The sequence below is a fragment of the Bos grunniens genome, chromosome 20 (genome assembly GCF_055505025.1).
Source record: "Bos grunniens cultivar Pamir isolate PY7600 chromosome 20, Bosgru_T2T1.0, whole genome shotgun sequence".
NCBI classification, from domain to species: Eukaryota; Metazoa; Chordata; class Mammalia; order Artiodactyla; family Bovidae; genus Bos; species Bos grunniens.
In genome coordinates this window covers 19,450,812-19,475,704 of record NC_141184.1, presented here as the reverse complement: position 1 = coordinate 19,475,704, position 24,893 = coordinate 19,450,812, and the positions used below count along the sequence as shown (strand labels likewise).

General features: G+C 36.8%; 1 long non-coding RNA gene across 1 annotated transcript in view; it reads right to left on the bottom strand.

Moving 5' to 3' along the window:
* Positions 1-9,314: 9,314 nt before the first annotated feature.
* LOC147350150 (uncharacterized) overlaps positions 9,315-24,893 on the bottom strand; it is a 45,402-nt gene continuing 29,823 nt past the window's right edge. Inside the window, exon 4 of the long non-coding RNA XR_015149187.1 lies at positions 9,315-9,662. This is a non-coding gene — a long non-coding RNA (uncharacterized LOC147350150). The remainder of the gene's footprint in view (positions 9,663-24,893) is intronic.

Below are 24,893 nucleotides of genomic sequence, written 5' to 3'. Positions count from 1 at the left end.
GGAGAATAGACTGTACTACACCACTCTGTGTAAGCTACTTGAGCATCCACAGAATTTGGTGTCTGCATTGGTACTGGTAAAAATTCCCACAAATATGGGGGGATGATTGAATAGCATTATTTCCAATGTGAAGTTTAAGTTATCAATGACAATTGCCATGGACTTGTGGATTTTTGATGATTAGTTAGAATTGTGTCCAGATTAACTTGTTACTTGAGGGATTTATTCTGAAAAACTTGAGATATAATGTCATTCAAGTACTTGGTAGAACAAAATTTCCTTAATTTAATGTCATGGTAGGCCAGATTTTAAATGAATGACAAAACTATTTTACTAATGTTTGTTGTTGTTCAGTCATTAAGTCACGTCTGACTCTTCAACCTCATGGACTTAATACACCAGGCTCCTCCATCCTCCACAATCTCCTAGAGATTGCTCAAATTCATGTCCATTGAGATGGTGGTGCTGTCTAACCACTCATCTTTTGCTGCCCCCTTCTCTTTTGCCTTCAATCCTTTGCAACATCAGTGTATTTTCCAGTAAGTCAGCTCTTTGCATCAAGTGGCCAAAATATTGACACTTTAGCATCAGTCCTTCCAATGAATATTCAGGGTTGATTTCCTTTTGGTTTGACTGGTTTGATCTCCTTGCTGTCAACAGAACTCTCAAAAATCTTCTCCAGCATTACAGTTTAAAAACATCAATTCTTTGGTGACCAACCTTCTTTATGGTCCAACTCTCACATCCATAAAGGATTACTTGAAAAACCATAGCTTTGACTGTATGGAACTTTGTTGGCAAAGTGATGTCTCTATTTTTTAATACAGTCTAGGTTTGTCATAGTTTTCCTTCCAAGGAGCATGTGTCTTTTAATTTCATGGCTGCAGTCACCATCTGCAGTGATTTTGGGGCCCAAGAAAATCAAATCTACCATTGCTTCCAAGTTTTTCTCTTCTATTTGCTATGAAGTGATGGGACTAGATGCCGTGATCATAGTTTATTTTTTATGAGTTCATTAATATATGCATCCATTATAAATTTATGCACCAAATATATAAACAAGCTATAATATTTTATAGTAATTATTAGTTACTTTCATAATGAGAGGAAAGTAAGGGACATTAACTCTGAGTATATTATTTATTTATCCATAATTTATCTAAACCCTCCTCTGTCACATGTCCAATGGAGGCTTCTCAATCATTTATAGGGTTGTTTTCCTTCACATATATTTAGAGACTGTAAGAAAGAAACTCGTATTTTATTTTTATTCTATAAAATACCACAAAAATAATATTTAAATAGAATAAAATTTTAAAAGAGTGTAAACATTCCTAAGGCTTACAAAAATATATGAGCAGGAAGAGATGGGGATCAGGCAGCACTGCAGCATTTACTTATCAATTGAATCTGATTTTCTGAAAATAATTCCAGCCTTTAATACCTAAAGGAATTGAAACACTGTAAACACTTTATTTTATGTTAGAATATTGCATTCATTCAAGTAAAGTCACCCTTAATCTTTTGCAAGATTCTCAGATGATATTCTGTCCTTCAAATAGCTTCAGAGGCTCAAAGTCATAGGTTGACAACAAATTTTTCAATAAGCATTAGTGATAGTAAATGCATTTAGAGCAAAATGAAATTGTGGATATTCAATTATATAGTAATAAACATTGCTGATTTGTTTTACTACTTGAAAGACAGCCTCAACTTTCACAGATTAATAACACACCATCTGTATCCAAGCTTGACACTAATTGTCAGTAAAACAAACATTGATGATCATTTTCCAAACTTGCAAAATTCAAGTTGTAATCAAATTCAAGGAGGTCATTTTCCTGCAACTTTAACATAATCCTGTAACTAAAGTAAGCTGAAGACATTTTTTCCTTTGAGTTTTACCCATTAGGATTTTGAATAACAGTTGATAATAAACTTGTTACACTGCATTTTAAATTTCAGTATCTCAATTATTTGTTTACATGCATGTATGCACTAGCATTCTTGAGTTCATCAAGAAATAATTAATACACGGTTCTCTTATTAATAGAAAATCTTAATTTTTCCCTAATTTCCATAAACTTGAATTTTAATACAATCGCTAATATGGCAAATGAATTATTTCCTTATTATAGTTCCATTGTCAAAAGGCTGCATTTTGCCCAAACAGAAAAATATGTTCCAATGTGCAAACACTGAGGAAAACTAGGCATATGCTTAGAAAAATCAAGTTTAAATAATGGACTAAGGGAGCCTAGGTTGATATAACAAGTCTCCTCACTGAGTTTCCAGGCAAATGTGGGATAGTAGAAGCCATGTTCCCCTAGGGCTATGGTAACTTATAGTAACAATCCCTTGAATGCTTCAATGCTTACTCACTCAGTCAAATCCAACCCTTTGCAACCCTTTGACTATAGACCATAGTTCCTCTGTCCATGGGATTTTTTCAGGCAAGAACCTAGAGTGGGTTGCCATTTCTTCCTCCAGGGCATCTTCCCGACCCAGGGGTTGAATCCAAATCTCCTGGGTCTCCTAACTGCAGGTGGATTCTTTATCCATTGAACCATTGGATCAGACTGGATACTAAATAAAGGCAAAACATGATCTAATCCTAGAGGAAGCAATTTTGTAGAGAAATCAAAAATACCACCTGACCTGCCTCTTGAGAAACCTACATGCAGGTCAAGAAACAACAGTTAGAACTGGACATGGAACAACAGACTGGTTCCAAACAGGAAAAGGAGTATGTCAAGGCTGTATATTGTCACCCTGCTTATTTAACTTATATGCAGAGTACATCATGAGAAATGCTGGGCTGGAAGAAGCACAAGCTGGAATCAAGATTGCCAGGAGAAATATCAATAACCTCAGGTATACAGATGACACCACCCTTATGGGAGAAAGTGAAGAGGAACTAAAAAGCCTCTTGATGAAAGTGAAGGAGGAGAGTGAAAAAGTTGGCTTAAAGCTCAACATTCAGAAAACTAAGATCATGGCATCTGGTCCCATCACTTCATGGGAAATAGATGGGGAAACAGTGGAAATAGGGGCGGACTTTATTTTTTGGGCTCCAAAATCACTGCAGATGGTGACTGCAGCCATGAAATTAAAAGACGCTTACTCCTTGGAAGGAAAGTTATGACCAACCTAGATAGCATATTGAAAAGCAGAGACATTACTTTGCCAACAAAGGTCTGTCTAGTCAAGGCTATGGTCTTTCCAGTGGTCATGTATGGATGTGAGAGTTGGACTGTGAAGAAAGCTGAGCACCAAAGAATTGATGCTTTTGAGCTGTGGTGTTGGAGATGACTTGAGAGTCCCTTGGACTGCAAGGAGATCCAACCAGTCCATTCTAAAGGAGATCAGCCATGGGTGTTCATTGGAAGGACTGATGTTGAAGCTAAAACTCCAATACTTTGGCCACCTCATGCGAAGAGTTGACTCATTGGAAAAGTCTCTGATGATGGGAGGGGTTGGGGGCAGGAGGAAAAGGGGACGACAGAGGATGAGATGGTTGGATGGCATCACCGACTCGATGGACATGAGTTTGGGTGAACTCCGGGAGTTGATGATGGACAGGGAGGCCTGGTGTGCTGCAATTCATGGGGTCGCAAAGAGTTGGACAGGACTGAGTGACTGAACTGAACTGAACTTTACTGAGAATATTATTCAGCCATGAGAAAAACTGGGAATTCTGGCCACTGTGATAACATGGATGAATCTTATAGGCATTATGCTAAGTGAAATAACTGACACAAAGAAAGATGGATACTGTATGATGTTACTTATATGTGGAATCTTAAAAAAAAAATGCTAATCTCATAGAAACAAAGAAGAAAATGGTGGTATTAGGGGCTGTGGTGGGGGAGGTGTGGAAGAAAACAGAAGATGATAGCCTCAGAGTATAACTAAGAAAAAACAGAAAAGGACAGGGACATGAATGGAAGAAATACTTAGTAACAGTGAATGGAGCAGGGTCCTGGGTCAGTGGATTTCAGAAGAAGAACTGGGAAATACACATTATATGAAACCATGAGACTTAATATTAAGTTAATCAAGGGGATATTTTTAATGGTAAAATTATTAATTTATCAGTCACAGTTGTGGAAGGCCTCTCTATTGCAAGTTTTTTGTACCATATGGAGTTGACAGATTTTAGTTCTAGAACTGTTATAGTAACATCTTTGTTATGTTTCCATATCTCTCTACAGTTTTTTGTGTGTATGTGCTTCCTATGCCAGGAAATAAAATGATTAAAGAAAATAACTTCTAATATCTAATATCTATTACAGTGTTTTATTATTTAAGTGTTTATAACTTAGAACAATAAATATATGAAGGTCCATTTAATGAATTGGGTATTTTTCTCTGTAAACTACTAATCAGATTACAACTAATGATGATTAAAAGAATTAAAAGTTATGTAGAAGAAAATTGTGTTAACTTAATTACTTAAGTGAAGAAATATCACAGGAATATACTTTCATGGATGTTAATGAAACCTGTATTTTCAAAGCTCTGTCAAAAATACATTTGTAAATGGTGGATAAAACAGACTTATTGTTCAAAGATAAAAACAACATGTGAAATAAGATCATGTGTTTAGCTCTCTGGAAATTTAATATGAAAGAGACATAAGAAGATACAATTTTGTATGAAAAGGAAAAATTACCTTAAACACATATTCCCAACTAAACAGAGCTTTTCTGACAAGAGTTAAATTTATAAACCCAGAGAATAAATTGTTCTTTTATATAATGCTTTTTGAAAAATGTAGCTTGATTAGTTTAAATCAATTATTCTTTGATACTGCATTTTATTTCCTAGTTCACCAAGTAGAATTGTCATAATGACATGCTTTTCCACATTATCTTCATAAAAATGATATTCTGGACTCTCATTTGAATCTATTTTTCACTAGAAATTTTCATTTCACCTACAGCACATTGTGAATTTTAAAACAATATTCAAGAAATTTATGGATTTTTATTAAAATAAATAACTAGATGTGCTTCGAATATTCAGTCATATGGGTGACCCCCATGGCCTAGGTTTACTATACCATCTAGGCATCCCAGATGTCACAGTGGTAAAGAATCCACCTGCTAATACAGGAAACACAAGAGACATGAGTTCAATCCCTGGATGGGAAAGATTCCCTGGATGGGAAAGATTCCCTGGAGGAGGATATGCACCCCACTCCAGTATTCTAACCTGGAGAGTCCCATGGACTGAGGAGCCTGATGGGCTTCATTCAGCTCCTGGGATTGCAAGGAGTTGGACACAACTGAGCATCTGAGCTTCAAGCTTGGCATATTTTTCTCTTTCAGTCATTCTTTTATTTCATGCAGAAGATAAGATATAAGCTATTTAGAAAGCTTAGGTTACTTATTAATTTTGGCCACAGAATTTCAGATCAGCCAAGGTGTATATCACTTGAAATTTCAATGACATTTAGTAGCTGCAGATTTCAAGGTCAAACAGTTCACAAAGAAATCATACTCAATAAAACACAATTCATTGTTTCACAATCAGCTAGTTTGACTTCATGTTAGCAATGACATCATTATTCTTCTGTAGTGACATTTCACCAAAGTTACCACTGAAGGCAATGGCCAACTGTCACATCACCTCAATGCATGCTGCTCCTCACGTTGATGCCAACAGAGTAGATCTTGATAACCACTTAGCACCACAAACTTATAAGCCAGTCAGTGAGAACATGCCTGGTAATGCAAGTGCTTAAGAATCACTCCCTGAAATGCCTTGCAGAAGCAGGTTAGGTAACCCAGCCGAGGAAAAGTGACTGGCAATGATATAAAATATCTTAACAAATCAGTGATATAGCAGAAAAATCCTTTAGTTAGACTAAGAGATGAAGTCTTTATTTTTCACTGAAAAGGTATGATTCTCTATGTTTACTCCTCAGTTCAGTTCAGTCACTCAGTCCTGTCCAACTCTTTGTGACCCCATGAATCGCAGCACGCCAGGCCTCCCTGTTCATCGTCAACTCCCAGAGTTCACTCAAACTCATGTCCATTGAGTCCGTGATGCCATCCAGCCATCTCATCCTCTGTAGTCCTCTTTTCCTCCTGCCCCCAATCCCTCCCAGCATTAGAGTCTTTTGCAATGAGTCAACTCTTCGCAAGAAGTGGCCAAAGTACCGGAGTTTCAGCTTTAGCATCATTCCCTCCAAAGAACACCCATGGCTGATCTCCTTTAGAATGGACTGGTTGAATCTCCTTGCAGTCCAAGGGACTCTCAGGAATCTTCTCCAACACCACAGTTCAAAAGCATCAATTCTTAGGTGCTCAGCTTTCTTCACAGTCCAACTCTCACATCTATACATGACCACTGGAAAAACCATAGCCTTGACTAGACAGACCTTTGTTGGCAAAGTAATGACTCTGCTTTTCAATATGCTATCTAGGTTGGTCATAACTTTCCTTCCAAGGAGTAAGCGTCTTTTAATTTCATGGCTGCAGTCACCATCTGCAGTGATCCTGGAGCCCAAAAAATAAAGTCTGACACTGTTTGCACTGTTTCCCCATCTTTCCCATGAAGTGATGGGACCAGAAGCCATGATCTTCGTTTACGCTTACTTTTTCACTTTTAACAGTGAATAACAAAGAAGTGTTTAATTTTTATCTTAATTCTACTCACCTGCAACTGTTTTACCAAACTGTGCATAATTTAACTCAGAGGTTAGAAGTAGTCAGAAGCAGTACTCCTAATTTCTATGTGAAGTCTCAAGTTTTTAAAATATTGGTAAGTAATCTTCCTTTTGAGAACTGGTAATTTTTTTTTCCACTGCACTAATTTTATGATCCAATAAAAAAAAATCAACCGACCTCTAGTGCAAGAACTTCCTAATTTTTTAAAAATAAAACTAAACAGAAAATAAGATGTAGTCCCATTAGTCCTACATTTTTTTCTAACATTTATTCCTTTGTGACAAATGATGACAAGTTGTATTTGAGATGCTAGTTTATTAACATCAAAATTTGGAATTAAATTCTTAAATGGTTTTATGAAAAAAGTTTAAGAATTTTAAAATTCTTTAAAAAAAGTATATGAAAATAGGGAAGTATAATGATTTTTTCTAGCATATTTTACAAATAACTCAAATATAAAACTTTGAAAGGCTGACTTAAAAATACAGTGGAAATATTGTTGCCTGACAGTGAAAGTATCTGTAAAACTCATAATGGAGCTGAGACTAGTTAAGTGATCACCTCGAGAGCACTGAGCTCCCAGCCCAGCAGGACTGAATATTAACCTTAATACAACTATAAACAAATCTAAAAAAAAAACAATGTGTTATTCAGAAGAAGGCTCAGCAATTACAGTTCAGTTTAGTTCAGTCACGTACTTGTCTGACTCTGCGATCCCATGGACTGCAGTACACCAGGCTTCCCTGTCCATCACCAACTCCTGATGCCTAGTCAAACTCCTGACCATCACGTCGATGATGCCATCCAACCATCTCATCCTCTGCTGTCCCCTTCTCCTCCTGTCTTCAATCTGTCCCAGTATCAATGTCTTTTCAAATGAATTAGTTCTTCACATCAGGTATCCAAAGTATCAGAGTTTCAACTTCAATATCAGTCCTTCCAATGAATATTCAGGACTGATTTCTTTAGCATGGACTGGTTCAATCTCCATCTGTCCAAGGGACTCTCAAGAGTCTTCTCCAACACCACAGTTCAAAAGCATCAATTCTTTGGTGCTCTGCTTTCTTTATAGTCCAACTCTCACATCCATACACGACTACTGGAAAAACCATAGCTTTGACTAGACAGACCTTTGTTGGTAAAGTAATGTCTCTGCTTTTTAATATGTTGTCTATGTTGGTCATAGCTTTTCTTCCAAGTAGAGAAATACAAAATACATAGGATTGCAATATTAAATACTATGTAACTGCTGCTGCTGTTGCTAAATTGCTTCAGTTGTCTCCAACTCTGTGCAACCCCATAGATGGCAGCCCACCAGTCTCCTCTGTCCCTGGGATTCTCCAGGCAAGAATACTGGAAATGCATTTAACCTCTTTCCAGGACACCAAATGTTTAGATGCTGAACACTGGTCAGACTAATCGGCTATACCTAGTGTAAAGATGGGCTTCTCTGGTGGCTCAGCAGTAAAGAATCCACGTAACATGTGGTCTATGGGTCACAAAGAGTTGGACATGACTGAACTACCAAACTAAACATGTGTGAGCTGCAGGATACGTGGGTTCAATTCCTGGGTCAGGAAGATCTCCTGGAGGAGGGGTAGCTACCCACCCCAGTATTCTTGCCTGGAGAATCCCATGGACAGAGGAACATGGCAGGCAACAGTCCATAGGGTTGCAGAGTCAGACAAGACTGAAGTGACTTAGCACAGTGTGAAGATAAATGTATTTGAGAACCAAACTGATATGTCTTGTTATTTGATGTGCTGTGGCTGATGTCTGTTTGGTAAGTTGGTATTTTATTGGGGTCTATTAATGACCTTCTGTAACACAAATTGTGTTCTTATTGGGTTTGAGGAAAGCCCACTGATGCCTCTGTTCATTTACCTCCACCTGATACCCAGCAGTGATAATCCACCTACCTTCAGGCCAGGTGGATCACCTTGTAGATTTTAGCTTAAGAACCACAGTACAGGCCTCCACTTCTCTCACCTTTGCAAACCTTCTGCTCAGTTTGCCTTCCAGCCTCAGACATCGCCCATACCTCCCCATAGAGTAGGCAGGGAAAGCTGCACTTCTTTTATAGCACAGTAGCTGTGGGGTTGAGAAGCACAAACTCTGTCACCCTCTGTCACTTGAGGTTGTAAATGGAACAAGCTACAAGGTTATCTTCTCCTATTATCCCAAGTAGGAACTGAAATAAATGACAACCTTCCATCTGTATTTACCTGGCATTGCTTAATATTCTAACAAGACTTGGTTTTCTGGTCTGCCTTATATCTTCTCACTATTTTCTTCTAAAATATCCTTCAGTCTGGATGGAGTGGTTCTCCCACAACTTTTAAAACATAAAATAATAATAATAAATCTAAAATAATAAAAACATATAATGAAAGATCTTTGATCTAAGCCATCACATTCACCTTTTGATACACAAATGAGAGCTAAAGGTGTCTAAAATAAATTATTTCCTCTGAGAAAAATGTTTGATTCTAAACCCTGGACAAAAACAAAAAAATAAAATAAAAAATATTTTATTTTTTTCTTTTTATTCCTAATAAAACAATCCTCATTTACTACCCACCAATCACTAGGGAAAAGATCAAATAGGTAAAAGTGCAGAAGAAACATATTACATACTTAAAAAGTAGTATTTCCATTTTATTAATTATTTGATGCCTTTTGCTTTGCATGTGCTCTACATGTTATTTAATTTGAATCGACAAATAATTAAATATAGATAATTACCCAATGTGAGCTATCAAGCAGCTTGGAAATTCAGTTAGTAAATGTCATTTGTAAATGATCATAGAAGTCTGAATTAAAATAGAAGAAAGTAGTAGTAGTAGTAGTAGTAGTAGTAGTAGTAGTAGTGTCAGTTGCTCAGTTGTGACTGACTCTCTGAGATCCCATGGACTGTATCCTGCCACGCTCCTCTGTCCATAGGATTTTCCAGCCAAGAATACTGTAGTGGGCTGCCATTTCCTCCTAAAGTAGAAGAAAACTTAATAATAAACACATAAGAGGACTGAACTGTAAGAGATTTTATGAACCTAAAACTTGCCTAGAGAAGAAGTCTACTCTTCATTGTATATTTATAAAAATAAGTCCTGAATCTAGTCTTAAGATGCTATCTTTGATGAAGCAATAGAGTTATACAATATTTTTGATATTATTCTTGAAGTACACCTAAGTTTTAAAGCAATCTATCACATCACCTTTGTTACTGTATGTAACTTCCAACTGATAATAAAAGTATATGTAAATCAACATGTTAAGAACTGGTTCAGTTCAGTTCAGTCACTCAGTAGTGTCCGACTCTTTGCAACCCCATGAAACCACAGCACACCAGGCTTCCCTGTCCATCACCAACACCTGGAGTCCACCCAAACCCATGTCCATTGAGTCGGTGATGCCATCCAACCATGATTTCATCATCTGTCATCCCCTTCTCTTCCTGCCCTCAATCTTTCTTAGCATCAGGGTTTTTTCAAATGAGTCAGCTCTTCGCATCAGGTGGCCAAAACACTGGAATTTCAGCTTCAAAATCAGTCCTACCAATGAACACCCAGGACTGATCTGCTTTAGGATGGAATGGTTGGATCTCCTTGCAGTCCAAGGGACTCTCAACAGTCTTCTCCAACACCACAGTTCAAAAGTATCAATTCTTTGGGGCTCAGCTTTCTTTATATACAACTCTTACATCCATACATGGCCACTGGAAAAACCAGAGCCTTGACTAGATGGACCTTTGTTGGCAAAGTAATGTCTCTGCTTTAGAATATGCTGTCTAGGTTGGTCATAACTTTTCTTCCAAGGAGTAAGCGTCTTTTAATTTCATGGCTGCAGTCACCATCTGCAGTGATTTTGGAGCCCCAAAAAATAAAGTCTGCCCCTATTTCCACTGTTTCCCCATCTATTTGCCATGAAGTCATGGGACCAGATGCCATGATCTTAGTTTTCTGAATGTTGAGCTTTAAGCCAACTTTTTCACTCTCCTCTTTCACTTTCATCAAGAGGCTTTTGAGTTCCTCTTCACTTTCTGCCATAAGGGTGGTGTCATCTGCATATCTCAGGTTATTGATATTTCTCCCAGCAATCTTGATCCCAGCTTGTGCTTCCTCCAGCCCAGCATTTCTCATGATGTACTCTGCATATAAGTTAAATAAACAGGATGACAACATACAGCCTTGACACACTCCTTTTCCTATTTCGAACCAGTCTATTGTTCCATGTCCAGTTCTAACTGTTGCTTCCTAACCTGTATATAGGTTTCTCAAGAGGCAGGTCAGGTGGTTTGGTATTCCCATCTCTTTAAGAATTTTCTACAGTTTATTGTGATCCACATAGTCAAAGGCTTTGACATAGTCAATAAAGTAGAAATAGACTTTTTTCTGGAACTCTCTTGCTTTTTCCATGATCCACCGGATGTTGGCAATTTGATCTCTGGTTCCTCTGCCATTTCTAAAACCAGCTTGAACATCTGGAAGTTCACGGTTCACATATTGCTGAAGCCTGGCTTGGAGAATTTGAAGCATTACTTTACTAGCGTGTGAGATGAGTGCAATTGTGTGATAGTTTGAGCCTTCTTTGGCATTGCCTTTCTTTGGGATTGGAATGAAAACTGACCTTTTCCAGTCCTGTGGCCACTGCTGAGTTTTCAAATTTTGCTGGCATATTCAGTGAAGCACTTTCACTGCATCATCTTTCAGGATTTGAAATAGCTCAACTGGAATTCCATCACCTCCACTAGCTTTATTCATAGTGATACTTCCTAAGGCCCACTTGACTTCACATTCCAGGATGTCTGGCTCTAGGTGAGTGATCACACCATCCTGATTATCTGGTCATGAAGATATTTTTGTATAGTTCTTCTCTCTATTCTTGCCACCTCTTCTTAACATCTTCTGCTTCTGTTAGGTTCCTACCATTTCTGCCCTTTATTGAGCCCATCTTTGCATCTTAGCTACTCGGCTGAGAGGAGCTATCCCACGTCCGAGGTCAAGGACAGCACCCAAGAGGAATCAAGGACTGATTATTCAGCCACAACAGATCTTTGTTGAGTGAAATAAACTGTCATATGGCTTATGCTACATCCCAAGTTTGTTTTTCCCCAGGTAAATAAAATTTTGAGACACCCTGACCTTTTGTAATAAGAGGCAAATCATAGGAGACACACAATTGCTCCATCTGTTTCCACATTCAATTTTAAGCACAGCTCCATTTAAATTGTTGCATCTTGGCAATCATTTCATTGCAAGGCAAAGAAATAGAAATAAATGAGATGTTGCTTTGCCTTGGCAGATTAAATCATGATTCAAACAACATTCAGGTGACATACGTTGCAAATTGTAAAAAACAGGGAGCCATACTTGGGGAAGAAAAAAAAAAAGTGAAGGATGTTTATTTCCCTATCCCATATTAATGACAAGGTTGAAGTGAGGATGGTGGTGTGTCTATGAAAACATATCACCATTTAAGGAATCCTATTATTAGACACAGTAGAAGCTCTATCTTAGAGAAGCCTCCATACTGTGGGTAATTATCACAGTCCAGCATGCTAATTGCTTTTCGATCTGCAGGCTGTGCTTTCAATGAGCACTTCTGGGCTGTACCCAGGCTGCTACTTAATGAGAACAGCCCTTATCAAAGAACAGCATCATCTCTGACTATCAAATCGATAGGAAAGCATTAGCCCAGGCTTTAAAGTTTGAAAACATTTTGGTCAATAGACTTTTGTTCAAATACTGCATATTTCACGATCATTCCTAGAAGTCATCACATTCCCTGAGGCAATGAATAATCAGTATATGAAACACACTGAAAAGTAATGAGCAAGGGTCAGCCTGGGTCTTCTTTCTGCTCAAAGATAATGTAAGTGCAGTTATACACTAAATGCTATTTGGAGCTTCAATGAGCAGTGAGATATTTTCACCTGACACAGGATATTTTAGACAACCATGCTTGTATACTAAGACAGGGCAAAATTATTTACTTATATATGTATAAGTGTAAATATATATGCATTTCGTATTTACTGTGTGTAAAATTTTGTACTTTTTACTCTATATAAATTTAATTTAAAATAGCAATCCTACAAGTGTATGATACTTTAATAATTCTAGAATTAGCAAACTGATTAAAAAAAAAAAACTGAAAAGAAATGTTCTAAGTTTGCCTACTGTGACAATGTCATGTCCTAAATCCATGCATCTATGACTTCAGAACTCCTACTTAGTACAGATTTTAAAATTACTATAATTGTATGTATATATATATATATATATATTCATATATTATATATATGATAACATTTAACAGAAAATTTATAGAAGAGCTGTACTTAAATTTACTAGATTCAATGTGTTATTTTATAATTTATATTTTGAATGTTTTCTTTAACATGCCAAAATTTAATTTAGAAAGAATAATTTGATTTTACAATTTCCTAATAAAAGGAATTTAATGCTGCCTCTTTTTGATCTTGGCTAAGTCAAAGAATTAGCTATGCTTTAGTTTTTGTGTTTGTAAAACAAGAAAAAATAACCATAGAGGAGCCTTTAATACCTCTGTAACCAATAAATGCTGTAAGGTTTCATGAAGTTATTTCTAGGCAATAAGATACTTCTTTCTGTACTAATTATGCCCTGGCTATCGTAAAGAAGCTAAGGGTCTCTTCCACACTGCTTGTTGAAAGGGCGGAGGATAGAGGAGACACTGAATTTTACACTAGCCAGTAAATCTTCTGCCCAACATTTTCTTGATAAAATTTAGTCATTTCAGTACACTTGTTTTCAAAATTAATTTAAGTACAATTCTTCCTATGTCTGGTACAATAATAACTAATATTATAAAATCACATAAGACATTCCTAAGTCATGCTCAAACTACCGCACAATTGCACTCATCTCACACACTAGCAAAGTAATGCTCAAAATTCTCCAAGCCAGGCTTCAGCAATATGTGAACCGTGAACTTCCAGATGTTCAAGCTGGTTTTAGAACAGGCAGAAGAACCAGAGATCAAATTGCCAACACCCGCTGGATCATGGAAAAAGCAAGAGAGTTCCAGAAAAACATCTATTTCTGCTTTACTGACTATGCCAAAGCCTTTGATTGTGTGGATCACAATAAACTGTGAAAAATTCTGAAAGAGATGGGAATACCAGAACATCTGACCTGCCTCTTGAAAAACCTATATGCAGTTCAGGAAGCAACAGTTAGAACTGGACATGGAACAACAGACTGGTTCCAAATAGGAAAAGGAGTCTGTCAAGGCTGTCTATTGTCACCCTGCAGATTTAACTTATATGCAGAGTACATCATGAGAAACCCTGGGCTGGAAGAAGCACAAGCTGGAATCAAGATTGCTGGGAGAAATATCAATAACCTGAGATATGCAGATGACACCACCCTTATGGCAGAAAGTGAAGAGGAACTCAAAAGTCTCTTGATGAAAGTGAAGGAGAGTGAAAAAGTTGGCTTAAAGCTCAACATTCAGAAAAAGAAGACCATGGCATCTGGTCCCATCACTTCATGGGAAACAGACGGGGAAACAATGGAAACAGTGTCAGACTTTATTTTTGGGGGCTCCAGGATCACTGCAGATGGTGACTGCAGCCATGAAATTAAAAGACGCTTACTCCTTGGAAGAATAGTTATGACCAACCTAGATAGCATATTCAAAAGCAGAGACATTACTTTGCCAATAAAGGTCCATCTAGTCAAGGCTATGGTTTTTCCTGTGGTCATGTATGGATGTGAGAGTTGGACTGTGAAGAAAGCTGAGCCCCGAAGAATTGATGCTTTTGAGGTGTGGTGTTGGAGAAGACTGTTGAGAGTCCCTTGGACTGCAAGGAGATCCAACCAGTCCATTCTGAAGGAGATCAGCCCTGGGATTTCTTTGGAAGGAATGATGCTAAAGCTGAAGCTCCAGTACTTTGGTCACCTCATGAGAAGAGTTGACTCATTGGAAAAGACTCATGCTGGAAGGAATTGGGGGCAGGAGGAAAAGGGGATGACAGAGACTGAGATGGCTGGATGGCATCACCAACTCGATGGACGTGAGTTTGAGTGAACTTCGGGAGTTGGTGATGGACAGGGAGGCCTGGTGTGCTGCGATTCATGGGGTTGCAAAGAGTCGGACATGACTGAGCAACAGAACTAACTAACTAAGCCATTAACTTGCCATGAATCCATGAAGCAAAAATATATCACTTCAGAAAACAGATTAGTTTGACATTTTGATGTAATGAATTTTAAAAAAATTATATATACAAGGAATATCTGACTAATACCTTGTTTATTACTAAGCTAAAGCAGAACATAATATGTAACCATGACAAAACATGTCACTTCATCCAATACTGTACACCCTCTCAACAAAGCAGACTATTTTTTTTTTTTTTTTTTTTGGAGAACTGTGCAGATACAAGTGTGTAAGAAAATTTGCTGGAAAAATGACCAAGCAATGACAAATCCTTTCAGTAAGAATACTTTTATTACTTAACAAATTAATCAGAGCTCTAGATTCTGATGATAGAAAGCCAATTAAATTATCCATATGCATTTGTAGGACATTTTACTCTCTGTATTATCTCAGGGAAAGCAAAGTTTATAGATAAATAACTCCTAAAAACTTAAGGAAATGATCTTCAGTGAGATAATACTTTCTGTTAAATACAGCACTTATCAGGAAATAATTATTTTAATAATTCTCTAGTTTTGCTTCATTAAAATAAGTGCATAGCAGATAGACTAAGCACTTTCCATATTCCATACTTGCTCTTCCCAGATTCTCACCTGCAGTACCCAGTGTTCAGAATCCATTTTATCCTGTTCCTGAACAATTCTTATCTATGTTGAAATTCACTCACATTCTCATCCCACCTTCCATAAAATTATGATGTCTCTTTACTTTCGTTGTTTTTGTTTTTCTCTTACTTTTTTTTTTTATTTTTTAAATTGTGAAAGTTCACTAACACATTTACAGGAGATTTGAAAAATACAGAACAAACATACATAAAGTTTTATAATATATTACAATTACTTTTAAGTAGATAAAGATTTTTAGATGTAGTTTTATATCAAATTTTCAAAAATTAATAAAAAGAATATACAGAAAAGTAGAATGATAAAACAGAACTGAAAGCCAACATGAACTGTTTCAACATAATTAAGATTTATACAACTTTCACACAAGAGTAGGATACAAATTCTATTCAAATTCCTATAGACTATAACCTAGTAGACACTGTAATATATCCAGGGTAACTGTGTATTAATTAATGTGCTTATAAGAATTCAGGCATAAATAAATCCATACTATTTATCAAATTATCTCAATATTCTGTGAACAACTGAAATATTTCAAATTCACTACAATGCTTTGTTATATGATTAACCTCAACCTCATAAAGGTATTTGCATTTTAATTTTTATATGTATTTTACTGTGGCTGTTGTCCAGTCACTACATCATGTCCAACTCCTTGTGACCCCATGAACTGTAGTATGCCAGGCTTTCCTGTTCTTCACTGTCTCCTGGAGTTTGCTCAAATTCATGTACATTGAGTCAGAGGAGATAAAGAAAGATATATCCATCTAAGTGCAGAGTTCCAAAAAATAGCAAGAAGAGTTAAGAAAGCATTCCAAAGTGATCAATGCAAATAAATAGAGGAAAACAAAAAAAAGAGAAAGACTACAGACAATTTCAAGAAAATTAGAGATACCAAGGGAATATATCATGCAAAGATAGGTACAATAAAGGACAGAAATGGTATGGACCTAACAGAAGCAGAAGAAATTAGAAGAGGTGATAAGAATACACAAAAGAACTATACAAAAAGATATGACCCAGATAATGATCCAGATAACCACAATGGTTTGCTCACTCACCTATAACTAGACATCCTGGAGAGCAAAGTCATGTGGGCCTTATGAAGATTCACTATGAACAAAGCTAGCAGAGTGATGGAATTCCACTTGATCAGTCCAGTTCAGTTCAGTCACTCAGGCATGTCTGACTCTTGGCGACTCCATGAACTGAAGCACGCCAGGCCTCCCTGTGCATCACCAACTACGGGAGTTTACTCAAACTCATGTCCATTGAGTTGGTGATGCTATCCAACCACCTCATCCTCTGGTCCCCTTCTCCTCTTGCCTTCAATTTTTCCCAGAATCAGGGTCTTTTCAAACAAGTCAGGTCTTTGCACCAGGTGACTAAAATATCGGGAGTCTCAGCTTCAGCATTAGTTCTTTCAATGAATATTCTGGACTGTTTAGGATGGACCGGTTGGATCTCTTTGCTGTCCAAGGGACTCTCAAGAGTCTTCACAAACACCACAGTTGAAAACCATCAATCCTTTGGTGCTCAGCTTTCTTTAAAGTCCAACCCACACATCCACACATGACTACTGGAAAAACCACAGCTTTGATTAGATAGACCTTTGTTGGCATGGTAATGTCTCTGCTTTTTAATATGCTGTCTACATTGGTCATAACTTTTCTTCCAAGGAGCAAGAGTCTTTTAATTTCATGGGTACAGTCACCATTTGCAGTGATTTTGGAGCCCCCAAAAATAAAGTCTGTCACTGTTTCCACTGTTTCCCTATTTGCCATGAAGTCATGGGACCAGATGTCATGATCTTAGTTTTCTGAATATTGAGTTTTAAGCCAACTTTATATTCTCCTCTTTCACTTTCATCAAGAGGCTCTTTAGTTCTTCTTCACTTTCTATCATAAGGGTGCTGTCATCTGCATATTTTAGGTTATTGATATTTCTCCCAGCAATCTTGATTCCAGTTTGTGCTTCTTCCAGCCCAGCGTTTCTCATGATGTACTCTGCATACAAGTTAAATAAGCTGGGTGACAATATACTGCCTTGACGTAATCCTTTCCCTATTTGGAACCAGTCTGTTGTTCCATGTCCAGTTCTAACTGTTGCTTCCTGACCTTCATACAAATTTCTCAAGAGGCAGGTCAGGTGGTCTGGTATTCCCACCTCTTTCAGAATTTTCCACAGCTTGTTGTGATCCACACAGTCAAAGCTTTGGCATAGTCAACAAAGCAGAAATAGATGTTTTTCTGGAACTCTCTTGCTTTTTCCATAATTCAGTGAATGTTGGCAATTTGATCTCTGGTTCTTCTGACTTTTCTAAATCCACCTTGAACATCTGGAAGTTTATAATTCATGTACTGTTGAAGCCTGGCTTGGAGAATTTTGAGCATTACTTTGCTAGCCTATGAGATGAGTGCAATTGTGTGGTAGTTTGAGCATTGTTTGGCATTGCCTTTCTTTGGGATTGGAATGGAAAATGACCTTTTCTAGTCCTGTGGTCACTGCTGAGTTTTCCAAATTTGCTGGCATATTGAGTGCAGCACTTTCACAGAATCATCTTTTATAATTTGAAATAGCTTAACTGGAATTCAATCACTTCCACTAGCTGTATTTGTAGTGATGCTTCCTAAGGCCTACTTGACCTCTCATTCCAGGATGTCTGGATCTAGATGAGTGATCACACCATCGTGATTATCTGTGTCATGAATATCATTTTTGTATAATTCTTCTGTGTATTCTTGCCACCACTTCTTAATATCTTCTGCTTCTGTTAGGGCCACATCATTTCTGTCCTTAATTGCGAGCATTTTTGCATGAGAAGTTCCCTTGGTATCTCTAATTTTCTTGAAGAGATCTCTAGTCTTTCCCATTCTATTGTTTTCCTCTATTTCTTTGCATTGATCGCTGAGGAAGGCTTTCTTATATCTCCTCGCTATTCTTCAGAACTCTGAATTCAAACTGTATATCTTTCCTTTTCTCCTTTGCCTTTCACTTCACTTCTTTTCATAGCTTTTTGTAAGGCCTCCTCAGACAACCATTTTGCCTTTTGGCATTTCTTTTTCTTGGGGATGGTCTTGATAACTACCTCCTGTACAATGTCATGAACCCCCGTCCATAGTTCTTCAGGCACTCTGTCTGTCAGATCTAATCCCTTGAATCTATTTCTCACTTCCACTGTATAGTCATAAGGAATTTGACTTAGGTAGTACCTGAATGGTCCAGTGTTTTTCCCCACTTTCTTCAATTTAAGTCTGAATTTGGCAATAAATTACAAATCTTAAAAGCTATGTCAAATTTTAATAGCTCATGCTGTTAAAGTGCTGCACTCAATAAGCCAGCAAATTAGGAAAACTCAGCAGTGGCAACAGGACTAGAAAAGGGCAGTTTTCATTCCCATCCTGAAGAAAGATAATGCCATCTTTGGATGGCATATCAATTGCATTAATCTCACACATTAGCAAAGTGATGCTCAAAATTCTCCAAATGAGGCTTCAACACTATGTGAACCAAGAACTTCCAGATGTTCAAGCTGGTTTTATAAAAGGCATAGGATTATAGATTAAATTGCCAACATCCATATGATCATAGAAAAAGTAAGAGACTTCCAGGAAAACATCTATTTCTCCTTTATTGACTATACCAAAGCCTTTGACTGTGTGGATCACAACAAATTTTGGCAAATTCTTAATGAGATGGGAATACCAGTCCATCTGACCTGCCTCCTGAGAAATCTGTGTGCAGGTCAAGAAGCAACAATGAGAACCAGACATAGACCAACGGACTGGTTCTACATTGGGAAAAGTAGTACGTCAAGGCTGTATATTGTCTCCCTGATTATTTAACTTATATGCAGAGTACATCATGCAAAATGCTGGGGCAGATGAGGCACAGGTTGGAATCAAGACTGCCGGGAAAAATATAAATAATCTCAAATATGCAGATGACACCACCGTTATGGCAGAAAGTGAAGATGAACTGAAGATTTGCTTGATGAAAGTGAAAGAGGAGAGTGAAAAAGCTGGCGTAAAGCATAACATTCATAAAACTAAGATCATTGCATCCATCCCCATCACTTCATTGCAAATAGATGAGGAAACATTGTAAACAGTGACAGACTACTTTTTTTTTGGGGGGGGCGGTCTCCAAAATCACTGCAAATGGTGACTGCAACCATGAAATTAAAAGATGCTTGCTTCTTGGAAGAAAAGCTATGACCAACCTAGACAGCATATTAAAAAGCAAAGACATTACTTTCCTAGCAAAGGTCTATCTAGTCAAGGCTATGGTTCTCCAGTGGTCATGTATGGATGTGAGAGTTGGATCATAAACAAACTGAGCACAGACGAATTGATAATTTTGAACTGTGGGGTTGGAGAAGACTCTTGAGAGTCCCATGGACTGCCAGCAGATAAATCCAGTCAATCCAAAGGAAATCAGTCCTGAGTATTCATTGGAAGGTCTGATGTTGAAGTTGAAACTCCAATACTTTGGCCACCTGATGCGAAGAACCGACTCACTGGAAAAGACCCTGATGCTGGGAAAGATTGAATACAAGAGGAGAAGGGGACAGCAGAGGATGAGATGGCTGGACGGCATCACCGACTCAACGGACATGAGTTTGAGCAAACTTCAGAAGTTGCAGATTGACAGGGAAGTCTGGTGTGTGGCAGTCCATGCGGTTGCAGATTCGGATAGGACTGAGCTACTGAACTGACTAACTGAGTCAGTGATGCTATCCAATCATCTCATCCTCTCTGCACCTTCTCCTCCCTTAAATAATTTGTTTAAAGTATTACATTAAACAAATGTAATAATTAGCTTATATTTTCTGTGTATATGTGTACATGTTTTTGTTCACATGAAATGTTTTGAATGTTTTTGCAGGTTTGTGTCCTTGGATAGCCCATTCTCAGAGATTGATGGCCAAGAAATGTGTTAGATCAATGAGCAAGTGCTTTTGTGATCAATATTGGTCTAGAAGGGAAAAAATCTACTAGTGGTAGATGGAGAATCTGAGCTGTCTTTAGTCCTGAGAAAGCCTCTGCTGATCTTGTAGGGTACTGAAGCTAAGACATTCTAAATACATAGTTGAGGTTGGTGAGTGGGCTGGTATAGAAAAAAAAAATATTCTGAATCTCAACTGGAAATTTTAAGCTCATTAACATATATGAAACATATGTCAATCTAGATGATGCAAATATCATACAGTCATATCTGTTCCTTTGGTGCAGGTATGGAGTCTCTTTACCTCAGTACTTAGTTAAATGAATTCTATAATAAAAGCAGTAAAGTTACTTAATGATAAGTGTCAGGCCATAATTGAATCTCAATAAACACTAACATTTATTAGTTTTCAGAGGTGAAATCATAGTTTCAATTTTGCTGATTAGTAATAAAATTATTTTTATGTTCTTAATATCATCTAACATTTTAGTTTTTATGGAGATTGTACTTTAAATTCATTGTAAAACAGTCATACTACCAAAGAAATGTTATGATGCAGTCTCATACACGTGAATTTATTTATTTACAAATCATATATATTAATCGTATCTGCATGATAACATTAAAAACAAATATTAATCAACATTAGATGTTTATCACTTAAATTTTCTCATGATACAACTTTGATGTGAAAAATCAAAAACAGAAAACACTGCACTTGCAAAAGCTTGCTGGCAACATCAGGAAATGCAATTAAAGGAAGGAGAAATTGTCAAACACATTATAAAAATGGTGAACAGATTATAAACATTAGTAGACTGACTTAAAAATACTGCTCCCTTCTTTTTATCTCTTTTTTTTCATTATAGAATTTTTCTTGCATAAAAGGAAGAATTTCTATAGTTTCTTATTTTCTCATTAAAAAAAAATATCTTTACACTTCATTAAGCTTTTAAGAAAACTCCCCATGTTCAATCTTTTAGATCCTTCTTCTAACCAAGCTGTACCAACTTTACTGTTCAGCATATCTACTAAGTTTTTTAATGAAGTGATGAAGTTTTTAAATTCCAAGACCTCTAGAAGAATTTTTATAAAGCTAATATTTCTTCAAAAGCTTTTTACTGTAAATAACTTACTAATTTATTACATTAATTGTTTACTCACTTTTATTTTTCTGGTTATTGAGATTTTTTCCCTCTGTTTAATAGTGGTGCATTTTCTGATTATTTTTGTACTTATTTATTACATATAAGAAGGTCTGATTCTTGATATTTGTAGAGAGGTGAGGTTCTTGCTTTTATATGAGGGTTTTGTTGGAGGGAGAGCAGAGTTGACTGACAACATAATGCAGTTCTACAATTAACCACCCTGAGTTGTACAGGGACCCCAACTGCTTTGTAAGACAGCTGTCAGCACCTCAAAGTTCTTCTGAATGGCTCTGACTTCCACAAGTTTTCACTCCTTCACTGGGATGTGATTTCCTTTCTCTTTTTGGTATTATTGTGTTTGTTTATCCATCTTCCTGGATCTGTAACCATTTATTTTCTCCTATTATTTATAAACTCTCCAAATTTTAAGGAGGATTCTTCCTGTCTTTGTTTAAGAAAAGATATAATTATATTTCTTTAATGCTTGTAATTTCATGACATCTTTATAAATGTACTTTACCTTCTATCATTAAATTATCAATTTTTATTTGAAACATCTGATAGTAAAATTAATTCCTACTATAGAAACTGATTTCAGACCTTCTATTTCTTTTAAGATGACAGTGAATTTTATTATATAACATTATTTTAAAAGCATAATGTCTCATTTTATGAGTACAACATTTTTACTTATAAAAATTTATAATATGTTTAATGGAAAAGAATAATATTGCTTCACTTGAAAAATACACACCTAGGATTGGTTTTTGTATTTGTTGTATTATTTACACAATGGGAAGATCATCACTCAATATTTAATGTTAAGCTATCTTCAAGACCTACAGAAATCTGCCATCAAAACATTAGTTTATTAAATTGCAAATATCAAGAATACAAGATGCAAACAAAGATGAGTCACATAGGTGTGCAGTTATTTAAATCCTTGTTCAGTTCAGTTCAGTGGCTCAGTCGTGTCCGACTCTTTGCGACCCCATGAATCGAAGCACACCAGGCCTCCCTGTCCATCACCAACTCCCAGAGTTCACTCAGACTCACGTGCATCGAGTTGGTGATGCCATCCAGACATCTCATCCTCTGTCGTCCCCTTCTCCTCCTGCCCCCAATCCCTCCCAGCATCAGAGTCTTTTCCAATGAGTCAACTCTTCGCATGAGGTGGCCAAAGTACTGGAGTTTCAGCTTTAGCATCATTCCTTCCAAAGAAATCCCAGGACTGATCTCCTTCAGAATGGACTGGTTGGATCTCCTTGCAGTCCAAGGGACTCTCAAGAGTCTTCTCCAACACCACAGCTCAAAAGCATCAACTCTTCGGGGCTCAGCTTTCTTCACAGTCCAACTCTCACATTCATACATGACCAGTGGAAAAACCATAGCCTAGACTAGACGGACCTTAGTTGGGAAAGTAATGTCTCGGCTTGTCAATATGCTATCTAGGTTGGTCATAACTTTCCTTCCAAGGAGTAAGTGTCTTTTAATTTCATGGCTGCAGTCACCATCTGCAGTGATTTTGGAGCCCCAAAAAATAAAGTCTGACACTGTTTCCACTGTTTCCCCATCTATTTCAAATGAAGTGATGGGACCAGATTCCAGGATCTTCGTTTTCTGAATGTTGAGCTTTAAGCCAACTTTTTCACTCTCCACTTTCACTTTCATCAAGAGGCTCTTTAGTTCCTCTTCACTTTCTGCCATAAGGGTGGTGTCATCTGCATATCTGAAGTTATTGATATTTCTCCCAGCAATCTTTATTCCAGCTGTGCTTCTTCCAGCCCAGTGTTTCTCATGATGTATTCTGCATAAAGTTAATATACAGCCTTGACGTACTCCTTTTCCTATTTGGAACCAGTCTGTTGTTCCATGTCCAGTTCTAACTGTTGCTTCCTGACCTGCATACAAATTTCTCAAGAGGCAGGTCAGGTGGTCTGATATTCTCATCTCTTTCAGAATTTTCCACATTTTATTGTGATCCACCCAGTCAAAGGCACTGGCACAGTCATTAATGCAGAAATACATGTTTTTCTGGAACTCTCTACCTTGTGGACAGAAACAAATTTCTTATATACCATGGACAATGGATTTTGCCAAAAATCAACAATGTCTCAATATTTGCTTTTAAATTAAAATTAAACCATATTTAGATTTTCTTTTTTATATTGTTCTTAAAATTACTCAATGAATACTTAAGAAACAATTTTAACATATTTCTTTCAGAATATTTGATATAATTAAATTCCTAATGGTTGCATTGTGGTAGAGAAAAATTAAATACCATACCATATTCATGGTATTATATGAGACATGGAAAAATGCATGCTACTCAAATCTTAAGTTTATTAATATGTTTACCTGCTTCTCTAACTACAGCCTTTAAAATGTTAACACTGTACAAGTATTTTTCCAAAATATTTATCCCTTCTACCAGTGGAAAAGTAATCTCTAAGTTATGCTCACTAATAACTTTCTCACATATCCTGCGACTCTCAAAATCTGCAGCCTAAGGAGTCATATAATGCCACTGAATCCATGAATTGTGTTAGTTCTCACTGACTTGGAGTACTGTTATTTTTTTTTTTAATAGACTTTTTTTGCTTTTACTGTACTCACTACTGGCACCTACAGTAAGGTTTACCTCTCTCAGTTCAGAAAGTAGGAATTCAGCAAGTAACATATTAGTTTTATCAGTTTAGTACTGTTTCAAGAATGTCTCCTGAGGGATATAGTAGTAAAACTCCATTAAAATACTCTCATTTACTTTCATGGTAACACTTTTTTGCATTGATTTTCTCAGAACTAGACTGCTTTGTTGTTTGTCATTGAGCCTCAGAAATAACTGAAAACAATATGTTTAGTCATCAATCTGTTGTCTAAGTTATATTTTAAGAAAAACCATGTAAAATATGATACAGTCAAGTTTTAGAAATTCTTATTTGTAAGTGCATTCTGATGTACTGGCATTACAAATCTCTGTGCTATATGCAAATATTTGTTTACAGTAACACCAATACTCATTTCTTAGAAAAAATAATTTGAAACATTAGCAAAATGTAATTATTTTTTACAGTACCGCAATATATTTTGGCCACCTGATGTGAAGAACCAATTCACTGGAAAAGACCCTGATGCTGCGAAAGATTGAAGGCAAAAGAAGAAGGCAGTGACAGAGGATGAGATGGTTGGATGGCATCACTGATTCAATGGATATGAGTTTGAACAAACTCCAGGAATAGTGAAGGACAGGGAAGCCTGATGTGCTTCAGTCCATGGGGTTGCAAAGA